Source organism: Ischnura elegans, chromosome 10 (assembly GCF_921293095.1).
Source record: "Ischnura elegans chromosome 10, ioIscEleg1.1, whole genome shotgun sequence".
NCBI classification, from domain to species: Eukaryota; Metazoa; Arthropoda; class Insecta; order Odonata; family Coenagrionidae; genus Ischnura; species Ischnura elegans.
The window spans coordinates 83880677-83894906 of record NC_060255.1 but is presented as its reverse complement, the minus strand read 5'-3'; the positions used below and the strand labels follow the sequence as shown (position 1 = coordinate 83894906).

General features: G+C 38.1%; 1 protein-coding gene across 2 annotated transcripts in view; it reads left to right on the top strand.

Moving 5' to 3' along the window:
• The window catches only part of LOC124166716 (tyrosine-protein phosphatase non-receptor type 9), a 451931-nt gene that overhangs the window by 268618 nt on the left and 169083 nt on the right, over positions 1–14230 (top strand). The window lies entirely within an intron of this gene.

Sequence of the window (14230 nt, the reverse complement as noted above, 5' to 3'; positions counted from 1 at the left end):
ACCAATTCTCAAAGTTATTCTATTGTATTTTCAAATAATCTTAAAATTATGCCATGTCTACTGTCTTTGAGTTTCTTTTTTCTCGCGAACAAAACACTACACAGACAACGATACACACACGCCATTACGATTATTACTATGTCAACTGGCTGGTTAGGGTGAGCAATCGCTCACCGGTACAGCTGCAGAGTTCGCGCCTTCGGCGCGGTGAATCCATGTGTTTGGCTTAGCAGAGGGGAAGGACGGTGACGGAGGGGGGAAGAGGGGAAGGGCAGTGAGGGATAGTGTGCGGGTGGACGGTTGTAGAAGGAAGTCTGGATAATAAAAGTGTGAAAATAAGTGTTTTTGGTGTCCTTCATAACATATACATATATATGGATGGGTTTGGTTATTATGGACACGTAACTTTTATAACATACATATTTACAAGATGTTATTTTCAATGTGATTGCTTAAGTTTTAGGAAAGCATGCTTCAGAGAAAAGGCAAAATACGAGTGGTCGAGCGAGAGTTGTGCGTCCCCTTAATACGCAGCTTCCGTCTGCTCCTCTTTGCCCAGTCGTCTCTCCGGGGCACTGCTTCCGCCCACTTCATCTTCTGTGGCTCGCCTTCCACTCTCCACCTTATTGTTGTCTTTGCCTCCCACTTGTCCTCCACTTCCTCTTCTTGCTTCTTCCCCTTTCGCGTAGCTTTTGAGAGAACACATCTTCTCTTCCTTATTCCTTTCCCCGGGGCTCCGTCCATTGAACCAGGGTGGTTACCCGCTCGGAAATTCCAGGAAAACCAGGAAAAAACCCGGTAAGTAGAAAATAGTGCCCACTCGAGGTAATTATAAACTAGAGAGCTCAAGTTGGCTCTCTTCATCATTAGTCAACAATGCTATGATTGGTTTGACGCAGCTCTCCATTCCTCTCTCCTATCTGCTAGCCTTTTCAGAGCGACATATATCTTCTCTTTTACATCCTTAACAACCTGAACTATGCAGCTAATATTCTGTGAAAATTATAATAAATTAAATAAAATAAATTATTATAAATAATTAAAATAAATTTAAATATTTTGTGAAACAGCTAAGTGTTTTCTTAACCTTTGTGCAACCTGAACTATGTAATTCATTCGGGGCCATTCCTTGCCCCTTTTCCCTTCCCCTGTCCTACTATGATTGTTTTCATCAGTCCATCTTGCCTCATAATCCTCCTTCCCTCTCCTCTACATCCGATTTACTATCTCCATTCTTCTCGAACGCCTCCTGTCTTCTCTCGTCCTACTTCCCAAGTGTCCATGATTCTGCTCCGTATCCAATACCTTAGACTAACTCTGGAACCCCCAACTTAGGTATTGTTATGGGGCATGGAAAAAAGAGCCAATAGAATGCTTAAATCAGATTATCGCGTCCTCATACTTCTCCGTTGTGATCATTAAATTTAATGAAAATAGAATTTTCAATCAAAATATTCAATAAGCAAAAGCTATCTTCTTAGTCAGTCATTAAGATTTATCTGGGATCGCATAATCTGGAATTTTGTCATTTAATTCTTAGTTGCATACGCAGTTGTCCATAATCGCTCTTTTATATTTCATATTTACGTTTTTTCTTTCGTTTTATTTTCTCTCTGGATGGCCACTCATCTGGAAAACCTGGAAAGTCAGTGAAAGCTATTGCGCCTGGGATGACATGGAACTTAAGGGAAAAAGACAAAAGTAACCTACTAATGATATTTTTCCACTTAAGACAAATGAAGATTTTTCCTAATGATAATACTATGTAATCCCAGGATTTTTCTCTATAGTCTCAACAGGTTAACCTCTCGAAGTCCTTTGAAAATGTTATGGTATATAATTGATATTGAGACATCGTGTCATTCTGATGCCACTTCTTCATTGTTGAAAATGTACTACCACGTAAGTGGCATTATTGATCTCATTTTGTTGACAATCGTGTCGCATGCAATGAACATGTGGGTTATATGATTTATTGGCTCTAGTTAGATATAACTGACGTGTATTTTTCCTTGTGAAAAGTGGATGAAGAAGGCTCGTAGCGCTGCGAGTGGCGACTTTTAAAATTTTAATGCGCGCGGAGAGAATGCAATTCTAGTGGCGGACTTGAAAATCCTTTAATGTAATCTGTATCATCTCAGGCTCAACTTTGTGGAAGTTCATTTTAACGCAAATGAAATCAAAAAGCTTTTTTTATTCCACACATTTAAGGCATGACTATTTTCGACGCAAGATCATCAGATCATCATCAGTCACAAAGAGTCGAATCGAAGGTATGGTTCTTATACATGATCCAGGTGATGGGGGAGGTGGAAGGAAGGTGGAGGGGGTGGACACTTGTGGGTTTGAGGTGTGGGTAGGAGAGGAGAGGGTGGAGCGGAATACCGTTGGTAAGTTTGAGTTTTGAAGGGTTGTTGTTGACTGAGGTAGCGGTGAGGGTTTCCATGAGAGTGGGGGGCGGTGAATAAATACGGGTGAATGCTATTTCTGTGAGGGTTAACAAAAATAACAATCATTAAATAGCTTTGATTCGGCCCTTTTCATGTGATGATGACGCCGCTGCGTCGAACCTACTGGCAGTCATACCTTAAAACAGCGGTTCCCCACCGGTGGTACGCCGAAAATAATCTGTAACGGCAGACGCTGCGTTCCCTAAAGGCTGTTTTACGCGGTACACGGAATTGCGCAATGTGACGTACGTGCGAAGGCGCAATCAAAATTGCGTCGTGTTAAGCGGCGAATTGCTAGAACACATGCGTGGATGCGAGAAGGCAAAATAGCCCCTGTTCTAATTTCGTTCATGCATTCGCGCAATTCCACGCCATTTTAGAAATAAATGCTGCTCTAACCTGCGCAATTCCGTGTACCGTGTAAAACGGCCTTAAGAGTAGCCTGGAAAAAGTGGCTCGTCGTAAGTCTTAACCAGGAAATACAAATGTATACATAGGATATGGGGTATTTAAAACAATTTTTCTAATTATACAAGTATTTATAGCTAAAAGTGTCACCTACCCTTAGTGAAATTATGTAATGAAGTGTGCGCGTTATATTTTTGGCGGTACAGTATTAGTTATGTACAAATTGAGGGGAACGGGAGGAAAAAAAGGTTGCGGACCGCTGCCTTGAAAGTTGACGGAATAAAACAAAGTATTTTATTATTATTATACATTGCTGCAAATAGGCTATTGCCTGGTAGCAGCATTAGATGTACATGAATAACAAATGTGTATATACCAAGTTTCTACCTATCTAATACAAAGTTTAGAAACAGAATAGACACCCACGGTAAAAATAATACTCTAATTCTAATCTCATGCAGCTAAGAATTTAACATTGTCCCAGTAAACCAATTTCAAACGATCCATTAATTCTAATATAATACAACTAAAAAATGAACATTCATTAACGCTCAAATGTAATATTCGTGGCCTTGGCTGTCCTGGCATGACTTCGCCCACTCGAGTACTAGCAGAAAACTACGGCGCCATTCCCTTTGTCGTCCCCCGTGCGACGAGATATTCGGATCAAAAGGGGACTGGCGCGGAGTGGTCGCCGCGCGGACGGGTGGCAAGGGTGTAGCAGTGGCCCTTAGGGGTGTGTGCGTGAACTCGCCCACTCTCTCGTTCGCCCACTCAGCACCTTTTGTGCCCTACCTAACCCTAACACCGCCCACACGGGCCGGTAGTTTCCGCCTCGAAGGGCGTTTCGGCGAGAGAATTAGCGAAAAATTAAGTTATATAAATGAGGAGGTCCCTACGCGTAATTGAGTTTATGTCATTCTGATGACAATTTCAAAATTTTCTCTTCTAATTCCGTTTTAATAAATACCTATCAATAATTTGGATTTTCATTCTGTATTTTCGATTGTTCGAGGATATTATATGGAGCAATTAAGGAGGTTCCACCTATACATTGAGTACATGTAATGTATGTGAAAATTGAATTTAAAAAATTTCTATTCTAATAGTATTTCATCTGCTTGTGTTAAAAAAATTGGGGCTCTTCGTGTTGTATTTTTTAACATAAAATTTGAAAATCAAAATTTTTTCTGTGGCTATTCCTTTTTGCTTAAAATCTTATTAGCGGAAAAAACCTTGTTTCCGCAAAACCAACAGCAGCATTTTCCCCTAAAACTAATGTTTACAATTATAAGTTATTACAATGACCATGATTAGTATATGAAGGAATGAGTTTGAAATGTAATGCCTTTTCCATTCGTATTGCGTTGAGTACTGGACGTTCGTATGAATAGCCATTCAACTTTCGATGAGCGTTGTTTTGCATTGGTAGTGAGATAATTAAACATTTATGGATAGGGCTTTGCTTTGGTGAGCAAGAAAAATGTAAATGTATTAGTATATGTGGTGTTCTTCTTCACCACTTCTTATAATTCGGAATTATGTTATGGAGGGTTGGTCAAATAAAAGCCTTTCTTAAAAACCTTCAGCGGAAGGCTTGGTACAGTGAAAACTTACTTCTTTCCTTCATCCAAGTCTTCGAAGGAAGGTTAATAAGTTATGCTTAATTTTTCCTCCATACTACCGAATGTAAAAAATGGGATATTATTTTTGTGTTTTATGTGCCGTAATTGATATTTTTTTCACTCAATGGATTTTTATAAATGAAAGCAAAATTTATTCTAATAATATGGGCAAAGTTTTGAGCAATTCAGTCAGAGTTTAGCCTCTAAAATCCTGGACGATTTTTGTATTGCACCTTTCATGAAATTTTTACAATACTCTGTTTGGGATGGTTTTGTATTTACCGTAAATATAATTCGTACGGTCGCTAAGTTAATTTTTGCTAATTTTTGAAACTTCGTTTCATTTGCTCTTTGCATGTCCATTTTCTGTCGCGTTCAGCATTTCGTTCCTCTCCTTTTATATTTTTCCAAGTGAATCTACTCCCTATGCGAGTCCTCTTTCCATTTTTCTCTTTTGCCTCCCACGTGCCAACCTCTTTCCCTTCTTTTCACTCCGTTCCAATATCCGAAAACGCCAAGATCAGCCGCTCTTCCTCTTACACATCGGGATCCGGTGAAATTCCCCTGGGGGAAGGTTTCGCTCACAGATATTCCAGGACTTGCAATAGAATGGAAAATAAATTAAAAAAAAATGACTGTGGTTGTATCGGAAATTTCGCCTCGAGCTGGGAGTAGGCGATATTTTTTAGATTTGTCTCACAAATTAATTGAATACTCTGGGCCGCAGTGGGTGAATTTTAGCTACCATAACTGCGTTTGTTTCTGCATCTTAGTTGCTCCATTGAAATTAAAGATTGGATGTAAGTATTTTATGCTTATTCAGGAGCCAAGTGGTTTGAATACGAAGTAGTAGCGTTTTAGATCTTTTCGAAACATTTTACACGCTATTTAATGCGTTAATATCTTGCAGAGTTATTTTTCAATTTTCATTTATTTAGACCGTTTACGATGCTGTGTCACTCAATATAAATTCGTTCGTGAATTTGTTGTTCTAAGGTGGAGGCATAGAATCAATTGGAGGGACGTGGCTCTCTAGTCCTTACCCGAATAATATAATTCAAAGTAATTTTTTTACAAGTTATATTGCTATTGTCTATTACTATCATTCAATGTCATAGCTCTATTAATCGGTGGTTTTGGGTGTTAAGTTTCTCAGGAGGCAAAATTCTCACTAGTAAAAGTTACAAAGAGGTATTTTTCTGTATATTATTGAATTACGAGTATATTGTTGGCATGAAAGTTATTGCGCTTATCATAAGTTTTCCTCCAGTTATTATCGGTTAATTTGCTGAAGTCATTTCTGGCCAAGTCACTTTATTAACCATTCCCCCTTTGCTGTAAATATGGCGTTTAGCGTTGTAAAATGACCTTACGTGTAATCAACATATCCGTCATTAGCAAATTTATGTAAGGTACGGTCAAAACTTGTTGGCTATTGAATGCGCAGAACTTCAGCGAGTTGAGGGGTGCCAACTGACAACCGCTCTGGGGCCCCAAAGTTTTAAGCAGACTTTTCACGCTACCCTCTTCCCTTTCCGATGAACCTCCTAGAAATTTATCTCTTAACCAGGAGACGCTAGTAAACCCAAGCATAATTTTTTATCTGATTTTACTAGCACTTATTAAACATAATTTATTTTTCATTCCAATCATATTTACGTAAATATGTCAATTAATCATTCCGAATGACTTCCAGGGTTAATTTTACGAGTGCTATACGCAACTGTCTAACCCGTCCCTTTTTCGTTAACCCTTTATCTAGGGTTCAATTACCCCTAGTGAAATCAACCCTTCTTCTAGGGTTAATTTTGTGAATACTCTACGCTTATGTCTAAACCGCCCCTTTTTCGTTAAAATCATAGAGTTGAGTGGTGCGGAATGGCTCTATCTTCTGTACACTATCCTTGGGTTCATCGTTGTACTGACGCTGCGCAGTATTTGTCCTAGTCTACTTCCGTTGTTTCCGTCGAAGCCAGGGAAATATTTTTCCCGAATTTCCCCGCATTTTTATTTGTTATTCCTTACAACCCTTCTTTAGTCCTCTCCTCTTTCCGAACACCCTTCTTCTGTCCGCGCTCTTCACATCCCACGTCTCCTTCACTTCCTCCATTTTTCCCCTGAGAGATCTCGTACTCACTTCCTTATCTTTCTTTTAGATGAACTCCTTGTAAATTTACCACTGAGCGAGTACACGCGAGTCGTACCATGTGTGTTTATTTAAAGTAATATTATTATCCATCTGACGTCATGATAAGACACTATGCTGCGAATATTGATATAGAATTTTATAGTGTAAATCATTGACCTGGTGTTAATTACGGAGGATTGTTACGAGCATTATATGCTGATGGAGCATCATTTTTATTTATTTGCATTTGTTTACGTATTGGCCGTAAGGTTTACTATATTCATAGAAGTATATGCACACCTGATCAGTATAGACCAACTGAAGTCAGCTTTCGTTTATTATCCGTGATAGTGAATGTAGTACGAGTGCTGAAGTGGGATACCCCGAAATCAATGTTGACGGATTTGAACCGTGAAAGATTGGTAATTTGACGAGACCTGAATAATCGAAAGAGACGGATAATAGGCAATACAATATATGTAGCCGGAATGTGGACATTTTGCTTCGTAATGTGGAAAATATTTGTAGGATTTACTTGTTTTACTTGTTGCATTATTTACGCACGTATTTAGATTCATATTATTGGGATTATCGTCCTGTTTTTGGAGCTTCAGTATTGTTTTCCTTCAGAATATTCTTCGAAATTTTTTAACGAGGGAGGAGGAAAGAGCGCCAGTACCGCGTAAACTGGATATTGGAAGCCGAATAATCGAGATTTTACTGTAGTATTTTGGACTTTTTTAATCCGATCATATGCAGTAAAAGTATGCCCAATCGTCATAGCGAAACCGTAGTTACGACTTTTTTTTTGCTAAGATAAGGTGTAAATCATTTCCGTTTTGATATAAATACGGTGTGTAGTGGTATGAAAATTGGCTGTATCGAATCCAGATTTACTCTTGTCGTTTCTACTGATTCCGGAAAGGTTGTCCTGTCGGAATTTTCATTCATCCATGCAACCCCTCCCCCCTTGGTCATCATTCCTCATCCCCTTCTTGTGTTCGCGCACTTCTCCTCCTCTTTCGTTTCTCCTTCTTCCTGTTTTCCTTCCTTTGAGAGCTCATTCACATTTCCTCGTATTCCTCCCTTAAGAACCCTCCAGGAGTTTACCACTAGCATGAGCGAGGAGACTGAGAGTCATCACTGCATGTTTTAATGTAATGTGATAGTACGTGACGAAACCTGCTACGTCGCCATGAAACTTACTGTGGAGTTGACCAAAGTGCTGCTGTTTAACGCATTCGTTTTTCGTTATGAACATATCTGTACCTCGGAGGTAAAGGGCACTGTCTGTTTTCCTTTTTTTTCTGGAGAGCATTTTTAAGATAAAAAATGTAATCAGCAACTACTAGAGGGTTAGGTAAAAAAATAATAAGATTTTTATATAACAATGTTATTGTTATGGTAACCTAACCTTCTAGTAACTTCTGATTATTATTTTTTAATCGTATAATTACTCTCCTGAAAAATTAGGAAAACGGACATATTGTGCTTCACCTCCGAGGTGTAGATAAGTTTAGTGCTGAAAAATGTCTATTTCGGAGGCACCACTCCTATGGAAAATCCTCATACTAATCCTGCGCAATGTTATGTCCCTCCTGTTGTTTCTCCTGATGCGGTCTGAATTTTTCCACCATTTTTATTTTCATACAAACCAATTGCTCTTCATTACCGTCCTTTCCACCCATCTCTTCCTACATGCTTACACCTCACCTCCATTTACTCCTTCACTCCTATTTTTGGGAGAGAACTTGTATGCACTTCCTCATCTTTATTTTCGATGAACTTCCTGGAAGTTTACTGCTAAGCGAGCCATCTCATGCCTGAAGTTTTAAATTTAAGTAACTACCATTCATCGAACTAATGTTATCGGTTTTATTTCGATTATATGGAGGATAAATATCCTAGTTTATGTTTGAGAAACCTCTCTAAGGTCGTCTTTTGCCTACGATAATATCTGGTGCCTTATTCGGTTCAAATACTCCAGGAACTATACCTTATTCGTTATAAACATGGTTCCAGTGGTGAAAAATTGCTACTTGGTCGACGCACCATTTAAGGGTACCTTCGTATATCACTGAACATGCCAACCTCTTATTTTTCTCAATTCTGCTGATTCTGGAAGGATGTTCGTATTTGAATGTTTCCACCCTTCTTTATTCTTCCTTTGAACCCTTCCTCCTCTGCTCATTATTACCGTCCTCTCCTCATTCCGCCCGCCACTTCCTCTTGTCCGCACACTTCACTTCCTCCGTCTCTGCCTCCTCATTTTTCGGGGCCTTCTTCTCCCTCTTTAGAGAGGGCGCGCGTAAACACTTCCTCATCTTCACGCACGCCCTTGTCGGTTTGTTCCGCTCCATCCAACGCGCCTCTCTCGCTGACACGACGACACTTCGTGTGGCTCTCCCTCTTTAAGTTGCGGTTTGCCGCCACGCCCACCCCCTCTTTCGCTCCAATTCCCTTCCTCTCCGGCGGCATTGTCGCCTGGAGCGCATCACCAACCCCGTCTTCCTCGTTAATGCTCCTGAAACGTAGGCTGCCTGTCATTCGCACGTGTCAGGCCCGGATATCAAGTCGAGATCGTCAGCAGGGTGTCCGGTGACCGGTAAAACTGGGAGAATCGGGAATTATACGTGAACATTTGGTCCCTGGAATTATGCATGAATTCTTCATGAATTTTTGCTCCGATCTGGAATTACAAAATCTTTTATTTCAAATTCATTTCACATAAAATTTTGCCAGTTTAACATCTTTTAATCATTTCAAAATCTTTTATTTCAAATTAATTTCACATAAAATTTTGCCAGTTTAACATCTTTTAATAATTTCAAAATCTTTTATTTCAAATTAATTTCACATAAAATTTGGCCTGTTTAACATCTATTTCTAGTTGTATCTTTATTTTATTTAATTTTTATTTATTTAAGACAATTTTATATACACATATGCTGTAAAATGTTTTGATTACATTTTAAGTTGCACTTTGTGAAAACATATATTCATCTATATAGCGCTATAAATTATGACTAATGTCTTGTGGTGCCAAGTGAGACGTTCATGAATTAAGGGCAAAATTCCTATTACTAACAATAAGTGTGTCGTTAAATGAGGAACGTAAAATATAATATTATTGAAAATTATCGAAGTAGTTTTTGGCATTTTAGAATCCTTATCTATCGCAGTATTCAAGTATCATTAACAGGGAATATTGTAAAATTTCCCTGGAAAATCTGAAAGTATGCGTGAATTTTTCCACTTTGATTGGTTGGACACCCTAGTCAGGGTATGTAATCTCTCAAAATGTCATTCATTATCCCTTTGCGGTCCAATTTGTTTTATTTCACGAAGTCTGGCTCAAATTGATTTTTAGGAAAAAAAAGAAATAATTGATAGGATTATATTATGATAATAATATATTTTTATCGCTCCTAAAACATTTTAAAATGTCATAGATACTAAACCAAGTTAGAGTTACCTTCCATTAGGCTGAGAATTTGGTTTGTTCAGTGTTACACGAAGATTCCCTAAAATGGTGACTCGACGAAGTAGCAATTTTTCTCTACTCAACTCCATTCATGTAACGAAATAGGCATGAGTAATGCATTTCGTTATTTTTGGCGTTTTAAATTTTCCTATTTTCATGTTAAAAGTAAAAAACCACTGTTTTTAATGTTATGCATTTTCAATCAGAGAGCTATTTCTTTTAAAATTTTCTGAGTGTGATATCTCTTGAAACATTGCCCTTGCATAACTTGCCTTGTATAATCACAGTGCCTTGAGATATCGAACTCAACTCGACGTTGGACCTGAAGCTAGCTCAAGGCCTGGCTAATCGGTTACGATGATGCTACCATTCCTTCAATGTGTAGCGTACTCTGAAGCAACGAGGCTCTTACTTTTTTAGGCAAAACTTCGCTAACTTCCTTTCTGTACCCGACCTTCCATCACTTCCTGCTTTCCAGTGACTGACTGAATCAACCCCGTGACTTATAGGTCTGTGAGTTTCCGGCTTCCAAAAGCGTTTACGAAAACTGTGCTTTGTGGAAAGGGCAGGTTAAACCGGACCGGCCCGCGTAGTAATCTGCGGAAATTTTATAGATGCAGTTGTTCGTGGTGAGAGTGGGGAAAATGACAGGTTGTGAGATGGACCGAAACTTGTTTAGCGAAGCTGAAGAGCCCTTCCAAAGGTGAATGGCAGAGATGGTCTCATGGAGTAAGCAAAGGAAGCGTAGATGAGATAATAATGTCCATTCTGGATGTCATAATGCTGAAACAGAGGGAGTAAAATGCTATGAGTGATTCAATATTCGTTTGGACGACGAGAGACCGCTGTTTAGAAAATAAAAATTTGATCAGAAGAGATGGGAACAGAGTAAAGAGCAGCTGAAAATGTATTCCTAGTAAACAAAGATCCTATTTTTACTAGATAAGGACTCTTCATTGCGTCTAAAGCAGGTGATTAGTCGCAAATTCAGCACAAAAGTTGACGTAATTATTATAACGTAATTTTGACGTAAGAAAGAGTCTAGGTATCTACTAGCTATTATGCCATTTGAGTTTATTTTAAACGGACTTAAGGCTGAATTGAGTTTGCGCGTTAGGAGGTGCATGAATGTGGATCCATAGCTAAAGCCATTAAATAATATGGTACAAAGTTCACGGACCTATCGATTTTTAAAGCATTTTGTGGATTCGTAGTTTTAGGAATTCCTTCCAAAGGGTAGTGGTAATTTAATTGGTTAATAAAATTGGTTTAATTGGTGCATGGAGGAAGAAAATAAAGAAAAATCAAAGATGAAGATAATTTTAGAAAAGAAAATACCAAAATTGAGGGAGCAAAAGGTTAAGAGTTATTAGCTCGATGTTTGGCTGCTGAGCGACCGCTCTTTCGGTGCTGAAATTGAAGAATTGATGGAATAATTTGGGAATGTAAGATGGTAAGGAGAAGTTAAATGTTTAAATGATATTACGCTATAAAAGGAGCATAAATGCTAGACCTCAGTTTAGCCCTTTGACTCAGTAGGCATTAATTTCACAGACCCATAATTTATTGAAAAAAATTGTGGATAATTTATTTTTTAATCATACTGAATAGTATGAAATCCTATTATTTGGTGTTCATACGATGATACTGGACCCAAGCCTCGTAGTTCGGCATCAGGGGCTGTGTTTTGAATCGCCTTTTAAATGATATTACTCCCGTAATGTCGAGACGTTCGGTATCATGTGAGCCAGTTTATTGTCTTATTTAAGTCTTATTAACCTTTCACACTAACATAAGAGCAAAGTACGGTTGAAAATGATGATGTGAATCTGTTCTCCAGGGACCCTATGGTTCCAATAATCAACCCAGTATTTATTAATTCCCATTAGTTGAAATATCTCGATTTTCTTTAGTGTAATTAATTCTCTCGTAATGTGTATAATACTTTTATAATAATTAATATATGTTTTCCTTTATTCCAGGTAAGAGCATCCATTTTCTCTTCCGCGAAATCTAATTCGTAAGTACTCACCCGTATGGGTTTGCTATTCTCCAGCTCAATTGGGGTTTTCTGCAGGACCAATTCCGCATCATTACTGTTTAGATGTTGTATAAGTTTTATTGTATGCAGCAATTTAATGATAGAGCCAAAGGTTTTGATTGATAAGTCATATTTTTTTCAATTTTTTTGTATTAAATCTGATTATTTTTCTTTTTTTGACATTTTTTTGTTATAGCGTCTGTCCTAAAATCCGTTACAGGCGATATTCATCCCATTTATTTTGCGAGATTGATGATATGCTCGACATATTTTTTAAGTAGGTCCAGTGGCGCCGACTCCATGGGGCTTGAGGGGGCCCGAGCCCCCTCACTAATTCGTTATGGGTGTGAGGAAAAAAGTGTCAGGCTTGTCGATTTTCCCTGGAGTGTCCACATATCGAGATTAGAGTTCTCAGTGTTCAAATGTTGATCATATGACTCTTTTAAAATGCTTAAAAAACTTAAAACTCACTACTTATAAAATTTCGCGGGGAATGATCCCCGGTTTGGGCCCCCCCAATATTTTTTGTAAGTCGGCGTCCCTGAGTAGGTGATAGGATTATTGAAGAAAAGGTAATGCACGATTCGTAGCATCCACCTATTTTTAAATGCCTTATTTCAACATTAACTTACATAATAACTAACCATAAAAGCGGTACTAGAATGTATCAATGGCTGCAATTTCCACGTAGGTATTTATGATATCTCATTCTTTAACTTAAAATGATTAAACATTATGCATAGCTTTCGCTAAGAACCGATATTTTATAGACTAGGAGAATCGATATTTAATCTTATTCCATCATCTGCATTTATTCCTCTCCACTCGCTATCAATCTGAATGTTTGGGAATGCAAATATTCTGCAAATCCTGTTAAAATACGCGGATCAAACAAGTTAATCACTACCTCTTTTCACTTAAGTAGATAAATGGTGATAAAAATATATAGATTTGGAAAAGCGCAGTGTAGAAGTGTCTGATTTCATTTTATGACGTCGCGTATTTTCTCTGCAACAACCGTTTCAGGCAAAGTTTCACTTTTTTATTCGCCGCTGGAAATGAAATTGATGTTTTTCATATCGTCCCTTTTAATGTTTTTTTTCTGTAAGCGAGTCGCGCTGGGGTGTGTTTGATCTCTGTCCTGTGTACATTTCGAACCCATCGCCAGGACACTTCGAATGTTAGCCTCGGGATCTCGTGTCATCCAAACCTAAAAATAGTAGGTACTTCGTGCCTTCATTTTGCATGCAAATTGTTTGCTGACATTTTTTTTCCTTAATTAAGACGAAAATTAATATTCTCCGACATCAATATTATTAATATTGATGCTTGGTTATCTTGATGCAAAAAAAATATTATCTAAGTGTAAGCTTACGAATTTACCTTGTTTTTCCATGCGTTTATAAATAAAAATCTATATATTTGTGCATAAAACTACAATGCATTATTTTTTGGCGTTGAGCGTCAATTATTTTTTAAAATTTTTTAATATATCTCATAATAATATATCTTATGTTTAATATATCTTATAAAATATATATCAAGTGTTCAGGCTTCACTTGGTGGAATCACATTTTGGAGTGCGTAATGACTCACTTTTTTCACCAAGACCTCTTTAATGACTATCTAATTGTCGGAGTAATTAAGTTTTGTGTAACATTGCAAAGTGAGCTATTTCGCACTACATTTCATATAATCTTTGGTGTAAGTATTTTTGTTCTGCTTCGAATTATTTGTAAGTGCCCATGATAATTCTATTAAAATCGAACTGTGTCGGAAAAATCTTAAAGGATGTTCAATAATACGCTAGGGATTCTGTTTTTCTGTCAGTGATCACGTGACCTTAGGGCATTTCTCACTTTTATTTTTAATTCTACGCTCCCATTTCCAAACCCGCGCTCTATATCTTCGCCTCCCTCGAGCGGAAGTCTAATATCTCTCTTTAAGAGAGCTGCCTAGTGTCTTTCTCGCCCCTCTTCTATTCGAGGGAAGGGGTCGAACGGTGTTGGGGGATCCCCAACGAGGGAGGAAGTCGATTATGTGCACACTTCAGCTCCAAATCCGGATTTATAAATCCTGGTTTTATTTTGAAAA